The sequence below is a fragment of the Macrobrachium nipponense genome, chromosome 40 (genome assembly GCF_015104395.2).
Source record: "Macrobrachium nipponense isolate FS-2020 chromosome 40, ASM1510439v2, whole genome shotgun sequence".
Lineage (NCBI taxonomy): Eukaryota > Metazoa > Arthropoda > Malacostraca > Decapoda > Palaemonidae > Macrobrachium > Macrobrachium nipponense.
Window position 1 is genome coordinate 50,537,364 of NC_061101.1, and position 17,416 is coordinate 50,554,779.

At 36.2% G+C, this 17,416-nt stretch overlaps 2 protein-coding genes across 3 annotated transcripts in view; one reads left to right on the plus strand and one right to left on the minus strand.

Annotated features, from left to right (window-relative positions):
- LOC135212152 (uncharacterized) overlaps nt 1-1,998 on the minus strand; it is a 246,450-nt gene extending 244,452 nt beyond the window's left edge. The window contains exon 1 of the mRNA XM_064245570.1: nt 1,798-1,998. The gene's annotated coding sequence lies outside the window, so the exon portion shown is untranslated. The remainder of the gene's footprint in view (nt 1-1,797) is intronic.
- The window catches only part of LOC135212153 (RNA-binding protein 7-like), a 340,935-nt gene that overhangs the window by 292,534 nt on the left and 30,985 nt on the right, over nt 1-17,416 (plus strand). The window contains exon 1 of one of the 2 annotated variants that reach the window (XM_064245573.1): nt 5,438-5,460. The exons of the other annotated variant lie outside the window; for it this stretch is intronic. The gene's annotated coding sequence lies outside the window, so the exon portion shown is untranslated. Of the gene's footprint in view, nt 1-5,437; nt 5,461-17,416 lie in introns of those variants that run through there. 2 annotated transcript variants of the gene reach the window in all.

The window sequence follows — 17,416 nt, forward strand, 5'->3', positions numbered from 1 at the left end:
CCCTATGCATCTAGCCACTCTGATGAGTGATAATGAATGCGCGTCGTGAATAAGAAAAAAAATAATTAAAATATCCTGGAATACACTGAGATCTCATAACCAAAAGATGGAATGGAATGGAATATAGTATTTATGCCATTAAATTCCAGCATTTGGTTATAAAATCTCAATGTATTCCAGTATCTTTCATGTTTTTGGTTTCCTTTTTGCTCTGTAAGGTGTAAAGAAAACCTCAAAGCAGTTGCATTATGAAACAGTTGTTAGGAGACGGTGGATAGCAAGATGGAAGATAGGAAATATGAACGGAGATACAGTAAAAGGAATGGAGGGGCTTGAAACTAGGGGCTAAAGCCATGCTGCAAACAACCTTAAGCAATGCCTACAGTGCACTGCGTGAGGTGCACTGACGGCACTACCACTCCTAAGGGGATGATCCGAAGATGCCCAAGTTTTTTCTTCAAGTGGGATAAGTTAGAGGCATAGATAACGCATTAGGTGTCGTCTATTGTTTTATGTTATAATTCCCTTTAGAGAGAATGAGTTGCGGGTAATTTGGTATAAACTGTATGCATGCTCCTTTCATGAGCACATCAAGAAATCGTAAGAATATTCAAGTTCCGGATGATGGTGTGTGAAACTGCGCAGTGGATAGTACTATATGCCGTGTGCGTATTTCTACGTTCGCATGTTTATAGCGAATTCGGAACGTGAATGGTAGGTAAAATACTATGAAACTAGGCGTTATTTTATTAAGTATATTTGATTTCATGAAAAGTTTATTGAAGGACGAATTCACTTGACATATATACTATATCACTTGACATTATACTTATTAATGTTGGTCGATTCTTTGGAGTTATGACTGTAATACGTAGCTATTACCATCTTTCTATTCACGGCAAGGCAGTCACTCCATCGTGGGTTAACGATCGTCAGTTGTCGACTCAATGAAGAGAATCTGATGTTCTTCACGTTTCAAGCCTTGTAAGACGAGAAGTGGAACTATTTTTTATTCATTCTAATCCCTCTATCGCACAAAACGGGATTTGAAAATAACATTCACAAACAGATTTACGTTGATTTTACGTTCGGGGAAGTTGAACGACAGAAAATGGCAACGATATAATAACGCAAAGGTGAGAAAGGTTGGCTTAAAACTTAATGCTATTAGGTAGGAGGTCACTCCTTCATGACAGAGAATTAAAATAAAATAAATAAATAGATTAAGAGATCGGAATTTCCATTTATTTGTGGCCTCAAGTATACGAATGGTGTACATTCTTAAGTGTGTATGTGTATATTTATAGATATTATATCTATATATGTACATATTTATGTATACATATTTATTTATCTTTATTATATATACTATATATATTTATATTAAATATGTGTATGCACGTACGTATGCACGTATATTTTAGGTCATTCTTATATGGAACTCCTTTACAACAATATTTTTAGTTATCTAATTTTATTAGTGTCAATGACCTAGATGTTGTGACGCCAGTTTTAGTAAACATAAATAAATCAGTCAGTCCGTTCAGGATACGTATTATATCGACTGGGTACACGCACGCACGCACGAATCCCTTACCCAATTACCAAACAAAATACAAAAGCTCTTTTTTGAACGGTACTCCATGGAGAGCTGAGAGAGGAAAAAGAAAGTTTACGCTATAAAAGCTTACGGCTGTCGCACTTAATCTTCAACAACAACAGTCGCTTGCAATTGCGCGCTGTTGGTTAAAAAAAAAAAAAGCACTAATAAAGGATTTCAATAGACATTTCACTTACTTGTATCGGATATTTCCACTCCAAAGGTTGCCGGTACGCTGTGTCGGAGTTGTTTACTGTAAACTGATTGTTTATCTTTTAACAACAAACCCCACTGAGAAAAACAATTCTTATAATTGATCCTTCAACGGCAGAAGGTAAGTCAGTCAAGTCCCGTCAACTAACGCACAAGATGTACCCTTCCCTCACAACAGTTCTACACGTACTGAGCCCTTGAGCAAGTATACGACCGAGTCGGAACCGACGGGAGTCTAGGAGGATCTGTCCACCGTAGGGGTGGGGTAGGGGCGGGAGGGAGGCAAGCAGTGACCGTCAGGGAAAAGGCCAATAATTGGTATTAATAACATTAGGTCACTTCGAGATGAGGTACCCTCATTTTTTTCCCAGAATCTTTGAGAACTTCATTATAGAAATCGTACATTATAATAAAGCCTCGATTAACTTTTTCTGTATTTCGTTTTGGGAAATGACAGAGAAAATATGAGTAGGACGGAAAAGTTTTAAACTCAGGTTTGCCAGATTCATCTTATTACCTGTGTATAAATGAGAGAGAGAGAGAGAGAGAGACAAACTCAACAACCTCAGTAGGCATTACAGTACATATTGATTTTTATCAATATACTTTGCTAAATTGCAGCGAAAGTTTGGCCCCTAACCCCCTTTTTTTTATTTTACAGTTAAGGAGCACCTTAACTGTCCCTGTGTGAAGTGAAACTTATGATTTTAGTCTCTCTGTCAGTGCATACTATCACGTGATAACACTCGCTTGACTTTGTTTGAATGGTGTCTTGACGTTCCATGGAGCCAGTGGTTATTCAGCAAACGGGACCAACGGCTTGACGTGACTTCCGAACCACGTCGAGAGTAAACTTTCTAACTCCTCAGTGGAATGGTCGAGAATCGAACTCGCGGCCACCGAGGTGGCAGGCCAAGACCATACCGATCACGCCACTGAGACGCTGCTAACACTCACTTGAGGCCAGTGGATCCTGATCAATTCGATTTACAGATATGAAGCTCAAACATACCACTACAACTAAAAGGAAATGTGATTCGTTCTCCTAACGATTCCTTGAACTCAGTCCTTTACTAGACTAGCTAGATTACCGTCGGCAGATTCGTAGTTATCAAATGACCACAAATTCAATTATTCTGATTCGTCATCAAACGCCAGCATGTTTTCACTTTATCGTGCACATAGATGAACTACATATGTGGTTACTCTGCCCAGAGCCATACCAAATACTGTACATTATTAGTAATAATTATCTTCAACAACCTGCCACAGTTATTGAAATGTCAGATAGTACATCAAATAAACATTAATCAACTGATGCCCAAATGAAATAACTGTAGAAAACGTATAAGGAGAACAGCTTTATTTTATTTATGAGAATTATATGCTACAAATCCAAGCACTGGGGCATTTTCTGCCAGTCATATCGAAGACAACGAAATGACTTAAAGAGTGGCTGAACAGCAAGATGGCAGAAAGGAAGCCGGAATGGATGCAGAGTAAAATTCTATAAAATGGATGTAGCAAAGGACCGAATGGATGCTGTGACAACGACCTTCAGTTTCCGACTCATCCGTTTTCTTGATGGTTTTTACAGCTCTTAAGTCAGTGGTTCTCAACCTGGGGGGCGCGCCCCCTCTAAGTGGCGTCAGAAATTTTCAGGGGAGGCGCGAGCCCTAGGGAAAAATGAATAAAAAATTCTTTAAGTATATCCGTTATTCTCTTAACAAGAACGCGGAAGTCATATTCAGAAGTTTATGAAAAAATGCAAAAGTATCGCCTCTTAACGTTACTTTCCTATAGTCTACTGCCCTAATTAGGCTCGGTGGGCATACAATGTTTTGTAATTATTGACCTCCCTCCCGATCCCTCGAAACCCCTTCTTTTTCTCTATTTTTTTTTTTTAAGTCTGGGAGGGAATTTTACTCACATATGCAAGGGGGGCGTGGAAGGAAGGACCGACTCTTAAGAGGGGGCGTGGTCACATAAAGGTTGAGAACCATTGCTCTATGTAATCATTGCATGGGACTATATAATTTCAAGCTTTTTTTCGCTTTGATTCCTTGGAAAATTCATAAAGCAGGTGAAGGAACTTCGTCCTATTCGAAGTGAGCCGAAGAGTGTTAGTGTGTACTGTCGCATATTGACCTGATTCCATGTCATACTGGTTCATAAATGACTTTTTTTCCCTGTAAAAAAAGCCAGTACATTCTGTGAGGAGCCTATCTTAGTCATGGGTGTTGTCGTATACCCATATCCGCTCTGAATAGGATGCCATACTCTTCACACATTTTCTCAAGTACTTGAAACACTGCATGCACCGTATTCTTTTTTCTTATCTTTTTTTCTCGAGTCATGAAACACAGTGAGAACTACGTCAGAGTATAGACCCCTTCAGCATCAATATTTTGGGTAATCTTGCTAGTCTGTCCTCTGAAGAGAAAACATAGTTTCCAAACGTTTCCTTCTATTTAACATTTTATTGTCCAATGATGGCTGCCCTTACTCTCTCCAAATATCACACTACAATATTAAGTTACGTTTTTGTTTCAGAGGTGGAGTTTCTGCTCTCTACATCGTCAACAAACCTAACCTGAGTCTATCTTCTCACTTCATGCTTAAGTTCTCTGCGGCAGGCTTCGGTGTACTTCTCACTGAGCAGTTCCACTTCACCCTTAATATTTGTAGGATGATGAATTTCTACCGTTTTCTGTTGCAAACTTGATAAAAAAGAATCAGTAACTAACATCTGCTCATTTTGAGAACCTTGCATCAAATACTCATGACTTTCAGTTTCCTGTAAATGAAAACTATTGAGATGGCTTTGTCTAGCTGTCCGCCCTCAGATCTTTAAGACTACAGAGGCTAGTGGGTTGCAAATTGGTATGTTGATCATCCACCCTCCAGTCATCAAACATAACAAATTGCAGCCCTTTAGCCTCAGTAGTTTTTATTCTATTTAAGGTTAAAGTTACCCATAATCGTGTGTCTGGCAACGCTATAACACATACTACCACCATGCCGTGGCTGAGAACTTCATGGGCCACGGCTTATGCAGCATTACATAATGCACAGAAAACTCGATTGCGCCAAAGAAACTTTTTTTACTTGTCCATTTACTTCTAACACTTCCAGTGTCTTCTAGTATATGCGAAAAAGTACTTGTTTTCTTGAGATTTCTTGCAACTCTTTATTCTTTTTTTTTATTCAATTTCTGTTTTCTATCCCGCACAGTCTCTTCATGCAGTTACCAATTTTGAAAGTTCTCAACATGGACACAGTAGCCTTATACCAGCATTTATAGCGTGAAGCCTATTGCATTGCTGTCAGTAAATAATTTAATCTTGTCTCTGCATTCCAGGATTCAGTGAGCCTTCCTTCATTGCTGGACTGTGGAAAATGGCTTATTTGACATCAGAGGGCAGCTGTGAAGGTCACTAACATGTAAATGTATTTGAGTGTTCAGGAAATATTTCAGTGCATGTCATTTCAGTCTGCTGTAACCGAAGTAGTGATGTCTATGATATTTGACTGCTCCCAGACAAAAAAGAAAAAAAAATTTACCCAACTCAATCATTTGATTCTAGGGCATCTTTTGTCCTTACTGGAGTCTTGAGCTCGTTTAGTATTGTCTTCTGCTGAGCAAGGTAATTTACTGGCTCTTGTTTTGATATTTGTTTCATTCACAGATGAAATGAAAATCTCTAAGTGTAATTGGAATCTCTGCCCACTGAACTTACCTGGCAGTGAACGTCATATTCAGTGCACTCTACTACATGTGCCCAGTATCATCACTGTGTATCTTAAATCTCAGAAAACACAATAGCATAATTGTATGCATTTACGCATACAATTATGCTATTGTGTTTTCTGAGATTTAAGATAACAATCAGCCTTTTAAATAAAATGGGAAAAACTACCAACAATTTTAGTGATTTTCATTCTAAAGAAAACTCAGAATATCAGCTAATAATAAACCTTGTTTCAGTAGTGGTAATCAGCTCAAGTTCAACTTATGGAAACTTATTTGCATCCAACTGATTTGCTAGAACTTCGCTGAAAGATACCAAAAATTAATAAAGTTCATAGATGTGCTCAGAAAGACTATGATAATACGTAGTACGAAAAGAAGACTGCAAGAAAAATCTCTGCCTCAGATCTGGATCTATAGCACAGTGCTAAGTTGAGGTGCTCGTAAACCTTTGAGCAGCTAAACTGCCTCGTTTTTATATTCGTCTTCCAGATACAGTGATTTTAAGCCACTTCTGGCTATATTTACTTTTCGGTCAAGGGATTTCAGGGATTTGAATTGATGACTCCAGACCCCCAATGAATTACCCACCATAGTTCCATATCAACCTTGGCTTAAGACTACTGAAGTCCTATTTGTTGACAATGTAACTTAATATACTATGCATACTTTAGGTATGAATAGCTATGAATAGAACTTACAAAAAAATCAAAAGCACTTATAGTTTTGTACAGTTATTTATTTGCAAAATGTACCCATGTATACATTGACACCTTATAATCAAATATATACAAATATCCAGTGATCAAGTCCCATACTCGCAGCATGTTCTCATGCCCCCAAGGGGTATGGATACCCCCTGTTAAGAACCCCTAACCTAGACAGTTTAGATGGAGAAAATTCGGGCAGTTTACACAGTTTTTATTATAAAGAAATCGCAGTTCATTTTTCCATACTCAGGACAGTTGATCGTTTGAGTAATCTTAACAATATTCCAAATGAGCAGAAATAATTCTTTGGGCTTCTTGTTTAAAGGCTTCTAAAAGTACTGATTGCACAAATTGAAAGTTAGACTCCATCATTCCAGAGGTCTCTAAAAACATCAGAAAGTTAAAGTCCTTATGTGATTATCTTGGATTCAGAGATCGCTTTTTAAGTCTATAGCTTGCAGGAAACAATTACGTACTTTAGATACTCTGTGAAATCTGACTACATCCACGTTATCTTGATAACAGATATAATTCCAGATAGGTTTAAATAAGGCTTTTGCAATCCTTACAACTTATGCATGGGAGATTACACAGTTGATTTTATTCGTGTTTTTCTAATGATCAATAACAGAATGGTTGTGAACGGCATTCAATGAGCCTATAGGTCTATCTTGTCTGGGGTCCCATAGGCTGGTGTTCTGGGACCTTGATTGATTTTAGTTTTTACTGGTGACATAATCATTGGTTCAGAAGGTATGATAGTAGAGCAATGATGTTAGTCATGTCACAGGTATTTCAGTCTCCACAAGTGTGAAATGAAGTTAATGCTAGCCATTCATCTGGAAATGGCCAGTAAGTGATGTAGTGCGTGGGGGTCGAGGATGGGCGTCAACAACCGAAGACAGTCACAAAGCATCTTCTTGCTCCACGAATTGTTTTTCGCAGATATTAATTTTTTCCAATTGAATATAGTAATTGCTACTTTCAACTCCAGGGCTGAAAATTATGTTATCTCCTGCAGCAGGGAAACAAGATATTGTTCTTAGAGTCTCCTAGACAGAAGGGGACGATATGGTGATAATTATTAAAACTAAGTGCTTCAGATTCTCCTGTCTGGATGTTGCCAGGTTCTTGGAATCTTCATCTTGAAAACAAGATGTTTCAAAGATTTAGACCATAGCTCGAAGATTCTTGCCTTGTCACGTTCGGTGGATTTTCTTTCAACGGGGAACTTCATGAGAGCCTTTATTGCCAGCACCTCAATGAGTAGTACGGTGCTACTTGCTCTGCATATATAGCTCCAGAATTCACATTCTGTGTATCACAGTGCCTTGTACCTGTGGCTTCTTTAGAGACTTACTGCTCAAGTCGGTGGTCTTTAGGTTTGTTCCATATGAATTGTTGTTCATTTATGATAATAATATAATAATAATAATAATAATAATAATAATAATAATAATAATAATAATAATAATAATAATAATAATATAATAATAATAATTCTTATTGTTTCGGATGTTCTGTGCTCATGTTTGCAATATAATATATATATATATATATATATATATATATATATATATATATAGTATATATATAATTATTATATATTATATAAGTAGATATTCTGTGCATATATATATATATATATATATATATATATATATATATATATATATATATATATATATATATATACTCTTTTCGTAACTAGTATTTTCTTCTCTATCTTAATTTGTCCAAAATACGATACACAATAAATTTTGCAAATGCTCGTGGTTATATAGAATATATTTTTAGTTATATATATATATATATATATATATATATATATATATATATACATATATATATACATAATATATTATATATATATATATATATATATAATATATATATAGATATATATATATTTACCATATATTATTATATATATATATATAGTATATTTATATATTACATATAAGTATTATATATAATTTATTATATATATACTAATATATAATATAACTTATGATCCTATAAATGATATACATAGATAATTTATAATTATATATCATATATATAATATTATTAGTTATTTAATGATATATAATTTATTTAATATATATATAGATATATACATGTTATACAAGCATTTTCAAATTTATGTGTATCGTATTTTGGACAAATTAAGACAGAGAAGAAAATATTAGTCCATGGCTTGACGAATACGATAAGACTATGATAATATATAGCTGGGCCATTCCAAAGTTTTTTAAGTTCAAACTGTGTATGTGGATGTGGATTTGTTTGTTTCCTGCAATATTTCTGTCGCAGATTACTAGTTCGGGAGCCTATACATGTACTATACTCTGTTTTTTTTCATCTGTCCATCCGCCAGTGGTGTTTTGTATGGTAACACTGCGTCCCGGGTTTGAAATAGTTACGCTGTGTAAGTTTAGGTAAATAAAAGGATATCTGGTTGTACATTTGCAACTGAAAAGTGTTTTAATAATTTACTGTATGCGAATTACACCGTTAATATTCGAAATAGGATATTGTTATTATTGTCGAATGTAAGCTGCCTTTCCGGGGTGGCGAATGGAACAGCCAGACGCAAATTCCATCAAACAGATGCTAAACCAAGTTACGTCATATCGTATCTGGCTGAAACGCACTTTATAAAAAATTAAACAGTACATACTGATATACTTTTTACGTATAATGAAAGTAATACGTTGACATCTTGCCGTAGCGAACAGCGAGAGAAGCAATTTTCCCGCCACTGCGTCTGGCTGTTCCATTCGCCACCACCCCGAAAAGGGAGCTTACATTCAACAATAATAACAATAACCTATTTCGAATATTAATGGTGTAATTCGCATACAGTAAATTATTAAAACACTTTTCAGTTGCAAATGTACACCCAGATATCCTTTTATTAATACCTACAAAACTTACCACGTAGCGTGACTATTTAAAGCCCGAGACGCAGTGTTACCATACAAAAACCCCACAGCCCGGATGGACAGATGAAAAAAAACAGAGTATAGGTACTCTGTTTTCTAAAATACTCCCGAACAAGTCAATCGAACTGTACTGCTGATCTGCGACAGAGCTATTGGGAAACACACACACACACACACACCCACACACACACACACACACAGAGGGTGGGGTTTAATTTCAAGGAAATCTTTGGAATGGTCGAGCATAGTAGAACAGCGTATTCGTAAATAAAAGCTATATATCAGATTAAATTAAATACCACTTTGCTTATTATATTTTCTTCACTCTCTTATTTGTTTTTCAAAAATATTTGGTTCACTTACGTTGGCAATAAGTATAGTTAGTGGGGAAATGGATAAAGTTGTGGAATTTTATTTTTTTATTTTGGAATTGCGTATCGACGCCGCTCAATAATGAGAGAATCAATACTAAAAGTGTTACGCACACCCCCGATACACAAACATGGGGAGCGTAGAATTTTTTCACCAAATAATCATACGAGAACATTACTAACCAATGCCTTGGAACTATACTAATTCACATCTCAACGTAATTTTTATTTTATAATTAGAGAAATTGTGTATTGAAAAGGTATTAGTGTAGTGTTCTTTTTACGAATGGAAGGAAATTTATTACTCGACTGCATTGCATTCTTTTTGTGTTCGTACAGAATATGGACCCTCGCTATTAGTCTTGTGTGCGTATTCAAAAGTTATGAAGAGCCTAACTCATGATAAGTTTTGTCTCTTGTTTATGGACACAAACATCAAAAATAAAAATGACTGTAAAATGATGGGGGCTTAGAAAAGACATAGGCAGATGATAGATAGTGAAAACACGAACAAGTTGAAGTTCATAGACGTAATCGTTGGAACCATTACTTTAAATAAAGACCAAAAACTGTGGAAAGGATGCAGGCATTGTAATGAAAGGTCATGCTCTGTATGTTGGAATTTGGAGCTGAAGCCTATCTTCAGGGGGAAGATATAAGGATGAGGAAGAGGGCAAAATAGAACAAACTGTTCTTTTGCAAGGATTAAGAATTATCATTACGGTGTATAGTCGATTCATTTAAGGTAGATTCTTGTGCCTACGAGACGTTTGTTTGGCGGCCTCTGATTGGCTGGTAGCGGGAGGCAAACTGCTCGCTCAGTGGGGTCATATTTCGTTTGTAGCTTAGAAAACTAGCAATATGTTTACATTTCTCATTATCTCACGTTTTACAAAAGATAGGAAAGTTTCGGTCATACCTAAGGATTCGGTATTAAATGTACAATTAAATAATCTTTTTTTTAAATCAATAAGTTAAAATACAAAGGAATTACAACGAGTAGAAGTGAGGGAGAAACATTTCATCTTTATCCTGTTTTTATTCATCATCGGATTTTGCATAATTCATGAGATCAAGATAAAATAAAATCTTGTCGTTGTTATCAAACAATAAAATCACCCTGAATACGCTGGTGCTTTCAGATTTTAGATGCGTGTAATATGTAAAGAGAAAATGAAGAATATGTATTATATGTTGCATTCGTGCTTGACTCGGTTTGACAATAGTGCCGAGACACATCGTTGGGTGGTCCTCTCAGCTAGAGCCGTTGGCGTGTTGGCAGTGCCAATTGGCGATATGAGAAGTTTGCAGTTTCGAGACTATGTATTCACCGAATTATTATGTCCTTATATTTTCTATAAATAAATGCATAGAATTCCCATTATGACTTTCGAACATTTTTAACTCAAATATCATATATGTCCGTATTTCTGGACATATCTGATAAAAAAAGTAATAATCAGATGGATGCATCTGGTATCGTTGGAGGTGTAGGCTGGCCGCGGGCGGGAAATTCAGTCCAGGAATGAATTTGAAATCTACGGACCTACTTCGCACTCTTCAGCTCATCCTTAGTTTTAATGAGGTTGGTTTCAACATATTGTTTTCTAATTTTCTTATATGAATATATTTTCAAACTTAAGAGATATCAGAGACTTAATTGAGTGATATGAAATAATAATCTCAGTGGAGCAATAAACAGCAACGAACTAGCAAGATTTTTTTTTCTTTTCAAGCAGATGTCTCAAGATGACAGCATCATTCGTCGCACCGTTTTTCCAGATTTGCAAGTCAAGCTCGCAACATTATAATGAATGTTCATCGTTACTTCAGCTCACAGTGGGGAGCAGACTCAAGAAATGAAGTATTTGAGAAGACCGCCAAAGCTACAGGAGTGGCCCACCCACACAGTGAAAAAAAATCAAGCGACAGTCATCTGAATGTGGTAACGTCCCCTTCGCTTCACCCTGTATATCCAGGAAGAGGATCCGAGTGAAGGACAAGGTGGTGGATAGTTTTGAAAATGAGTGTATTCGGAAGGAGAATTTGTCTTTTTACGAGAGAGGAGAGCTCCCAACGTTAGATGCCCTACTGGAAAAAGTGAAGGAAGACCCGGTAAAGTTTAATGGTGGGAAGAAACAACGTTATGGAAAATTGTGAGAGGGCTTGGATTCCGGTACAAAAAAGTGACGAGTGGAAGAGCAATTTTAATGAAACGTGATGATATAGTGGCAGCGAGAACTGAATACCTACGGTTAATTGAAAAGAATAGGAATTGTAGTCCAACTGAACGTAAACCTGAAGTATTCCTTGATGAAACTTGGAGGAAACCAAAATGAATGTGTACGTCAGTGTTGGAACAACGGGTGAAGGCGAAATAGGACCCAAACTAAGACTGGAAAGGGGTCAAGATTTATTGTGGTGCACGCGGGGAGTGAGAAGGGGTGGGTTTGTCAAGATGCGCTATTGTTGTTTAGGTCAAAAAATGGTGCCAAAGGGGACTACCATGATTCCATGGGCCATGAAAGGTTTTTAAAGTGGGTTTAAGGTACAACTATGCCTAATATAGAGATAGATCTTAATCATAATGGACAATGCTCCCATACCACAGCAAAAAATAGAAAATAAAGTGCCAACAACCAGCAACAGAAAAAGTGAAGTCAAGAGTGGCTTTCTTCTAATAACGTCACCCACGACCCATCGCAACAAAGCCAAAATTGCTGCAGATTGCCAAGTGTCACAAAGAAAAACAGAGGTATGTGATAGATGAGATAGCCCGTGCAAATGGTCATGAAGTGCTCAGGCTGCCACCATATTATTGTCAGTTTAACCCCATAGAACTTATTTGGGCTCAAATAAAGGGGGATATCAGAAAAAATAACTAATGCAAATCAATCTTTGAAACTGTTGAGCAGCTACGAGACTGGCGATAGACAAAGTTACAACAGAAGACTGGAAGAAATGTTTTCACCACGTTAAGAAATTAGAAGATGATTATAGGAGGAAAGATGTTGCTAGAGAGCATATGTTTGAAAGTTTTGTTATTGACATTGGAGATGACTGTAAACTGACAGTGATGATATTGGATATAGGGAGGATGGACACTGACAGTGATGATATATATCAATGATTTTCCATTATTTTTTTTTTTTTAAGTTGAAGACCTAACAGTGTTTCTATAGTTTCCATTTTTTAGATAGGCAATTTCATAACTACAGTATATCCATATGAGTTTCCTTTTTTTTAAAATATTTAATGGCATAACAATGTACCATATCTGTTTATAAATTCTTTTTACTTGGTTTTTTTTAATAGAAAGGGGATATCAATGTATCTTTATAATTTTCCCATTCTTTTTGTTCCAATAGGTAATGACATGACTATGTATATGCATGATTTTCCTTTATTTATTTTTTAAATAATGATGACGTAAGAAAATTTGTAAAAAAATTTTAATTTCTTTTTTGTTCATATCGATAGCCTAATGACATACCAATGTAAGCCTCCTGTTGTAGGTTTTCTTTTGTGTATGAGTTTCTGTTTATGCAATAATATATCTGCATGAAATTTCCATTCTTTCGTATAAAAAGATGATGATATAACAGTCTTCTGATTAGTCTCATTATCTACATGTACTATATATATACAATTATGCAGGGCTGTGGGAACGGTTACGGGAGCTATACTAACTCAGGTATGAATTAAGTGATTCAAGAATAATCAACTACCTCAGGAGAAAAACTAAGCAAATTTTTCCTAAACATTGTTGTAGACATGTTGTCAAGTGTAACATGTATATAAAGGAGATAAACATTCTGGTGTAAGAGTAACTCAAGCAATTCTGAAAAAGACAGTATACGTATTATATTCGTTACATCGTCAACAAATTTTATGGTAAGAAAAATAAACATTTGTACTTTTGTTTATTGAGTGAACATATGAAAACCATAAGCTTTTGATGTTATTGGCCAGAGAAACAAGTTCTGTTATTTATCAGTGAGCCTCATAAAGCTTGTACATTCTCACTTAGACTAAATTGAAGCCAACACCCAGATGCATCCATCTGATTATTTACTTTTCTTTTATCAGATATGTCCAGAATATCGGACATATATAATATTTTAGAAAAATGTTCGAAAGTCATAATGGGAATTCTATGCATTTATTTATAGAAAATGTAATGACATAATAATTCGGTAAATACAATAGTCTCGAAACTGCAAACTTCTCATCGCCAATTGGCAACTGCCAACACGCCAACAGCTCTAGCTTAGAGGACCAGCCCCACGATATCTTGCGTCTCTCGGCACTACTGTCAAACCGAGCAAGCACGGATGCAACATAATAAGACATATTCTTCATGTTCCTCTTTACATATTACACGTATTTTAAAATCTGAAAGCACCAGCGTATTCAGGGTGATTTTATTGTTTTTTAAAACACAAGATCATTTTATCTTGATCTCGTGAATTATGCAAAATCCGATGATGAATAAAAACAGGTATAAAGAATGAAATGCTTCTCCTTCACTTCTACTCGCTAGTAATTCCTTTGTATTTTAACTTATTGATTTCAGGAAAAGATTTATTAATTGTACATTTAATACTGAATCCTTTGGTATGACCAAAACTTTCCTATCTTTTGTAAAACGTGAGATAAATGAAGAAATGTAAACATATTGCTAGTTTTCTAAGCTACAAACGAAAATATGACCCGCTGAGCGAGCAGTCTGCCTCCCGCTACCAGCCAATCAGAGGCCGCCAAACAAACGTCTCGTAGGCTCAGAATCTACCTTAAATGAATCGACTATAGTGGATGTGCAGAAAACCACTAACACTAAAAATAGTGAAGCGTTGCTGACAAGTCGTAAAGGTAACAAAAATCCAAGTCAGGTAGTCAGTGAAATCAACTTTAGATAATAGAAGTCATATAACGTTGCGTGGGCAAGAAACAGTAAAAGACGCAAAACGTATCACAGACAGGCTGACCAAGTCAAAGACATAATTGGCCTCCGGGAAACTCCTTTGCCTTGTTAGACATCTCTAGCCTTATTTGCCATAGTTCTCGTCCATGTAAGTTTGGGTCTCCCAACTCCCTCGTCTATAATACATACATACATACATACATACATATATATATATATATATATATATATATATATATATATATATATTATTATTATTTTCATTCATTAGGCATCACAGATATCGGATGTGAGTACAGTAGTTGGTAAATACTGTAGCTAAGTAGAGCTGCATACGTAGAACTATAGAAGAATATTTTATAACAGTAGCATAACTGCTCCTTTTTTTAAATACAGTAAATAAACCATTTGAAAACGAAAGTTGGACTCGATACTTCGCGAAGTAACAGGGTTAGCTGGACTTCTGTAATCTCTCCGGTACCTTCGCTGAAATCTTGAGGATAGATTTAATGAACGTAGGATTTTTCATTCGTCTGTAAGTAGGTATAACAATGGCGGTCGTGATGACCTCAGCTCGTACTGTCTGTCCCTATGGGTAATATATTTACCACCATTACCTATACCCTGTTTTTTTCCATCTGTCCATCCGCCTATGGTCGTCACGCATGGTAACACTGCATCCCGGGTTTTAAATAGTTACGCTATGTGTAAGTTTTAGAAATAAAAGGATATCTGGGTATACATTTGCAACTTAAAAAGTGTTTTAATAATTTACTGTATGCGATTTACACCGTTAATATTCGAAATAGGATATGATTTAAAGCCTGGGACGCAGTGTTACCATGCGCAAACACCACAGGCGGATGGACAGATGGAAAAAACAGAGTATAGTTATATAGACTTTCTGAGGTGATCAGCTGTGCTCACCTACGTGGGCTAGACACCTGGTGGTCGAATTCAGGGTTAAAATAGGCAAAGGACTAATGACCTCGTCTTTAAAAGCTTATTTCACCCATTTGCTTGTTCATTTGTGAGCACATGTTCGGTTTCAGATAGGTAGTTCACTCCATAGTCGCCATGCCCCTTAGTGGGGTAGTGCCACCTGCGTACCTCACATGGTGCACTGTAGGCATTACTAAGGGATTTTTCAGTGTCTCTTCGGCCTCCTTCACCTACTCCATTTTCTGGCTCTCTTCCAAAGGCGCATTTGTTTTTTCATCCCGTATGTCCAAGAAGGCTCAGACATTTTCCTCATATGTTCCATATAAACAATATTGTAGAGTTTTTAGATCAGTCTTTGGACTACAGAGATGAAATGCAGATTTTGAGAGGCATTCTCTCCCACTGTAAACTAAAAGGTGGAATAAAGGAATTATTATTATTATTATTATTATTATTATTATTATTAGTAGTAGTAGTAGTAGTAGTAGTAGTAGTAGTAGTAGTAGTAGTATCATATTAAAAGTAATGGCTACTTCAGCAGCTTTAAGTTTGTAGAGATTCTTCCCTAAAAGCGTAATGTTGCTGAAGTAACCATTACTTATAATAAAGTATGCTTGAGAGAGTGTCTGCTTCCTAAATACACTATTATTATTATTATTATTATTATTATTATTATTATTATTATTATTATTAATTATTATTATTATTATTATTATTGTGTACCTTATAACCTCACAAAGTTTACACACTTGCTGTATACTAAGAAGAAATTCTTGTATGGTGGGAAATTAGTGACAGAAAACAGTGGAGAGAACGTTGATGATCAGAATGAAAGGGTTTGAGATGCAAGGAAACAAGAGTAAAAACAAATGTTGAAACTGCAGTGAAAAACTACCAAGGGTCAGAATTGAGGAAATTAAACATTTTTAATGATGACGTACCATATGGAATACCAATCTGGTCATTGTCTTTCCGCCTGTATCAAAATTACAGTCTTTGTAACGATGCCATCTTGAATTAGCCTTAATGTTATGGGAAATATGTAATAGACATGGCTCATCCCCCATACCACCTTTGTTACATAGTTTTGATATGTAATTATGGCGGTTAATAGGTCGAGTCTGGTTATGTTGTGGATCTGCTGGAAACTCTTGCTCAAGTGTCCCAGTAGTCGGGTAGTGCCAACAGTGCGCCTCATGCGATGCACTGTAAGCACTACTTAAGTTCTTTGCAGTGTCACTCCAACCGCTAATGCAACCCCTTTCATTCTTTTTTTCTATACCTCCGTTTGTATTATCTGTATTCCACCTTACTTTCCACCCTTCCATAACAATCGATTCATAGTGCAATGGCTAGGTTCTTCTCCTATTACACATTTCAAACCTTTTTACTGCCAGGTTTTTCCGTTTCAGCGGTTGAATAACCTCATAGATCGCGCGCTTGGCCTCAACTCCATATTATTTTCTATATTCTATTCTTGTTTAAGCGTCCTTTGGCATATTTCCTCGGTGGTTTTACTGATGTTGCCGGATTCCAGAATCTTCCTTTCGTAAGGGCGGTAGGTATCCCTTATAATATGTACGAAAATTCGTGAGTTCTGTTCAATTTCTTAAATATTGCATGGCTTTTATAAAGACTGGTGATATATTTTTAAAAATTTAAATCAACATTAATAAACAAACTACCCACGGATTTACGAGGCTGAGTTAAGTATATCTTAATTTTACCAGACCACTGAGCTGATGAACAGCTCTCCTAGGGCTGGCCCGAAGGATTAGATATTTTTACATGGCCAGGAACCAATTGGTCACCTAGCAACGGTACCTACAGTTTATTGTGGGATCCGGACCACATTATACTGAGAAATTAATTTCAACACTAGAAAGAAATTCAATGCTTCCGCGTTGGCCGAGCCGAGAATCGAACTTAGGACCAACGGATTGGTAGCCGAGCGCGA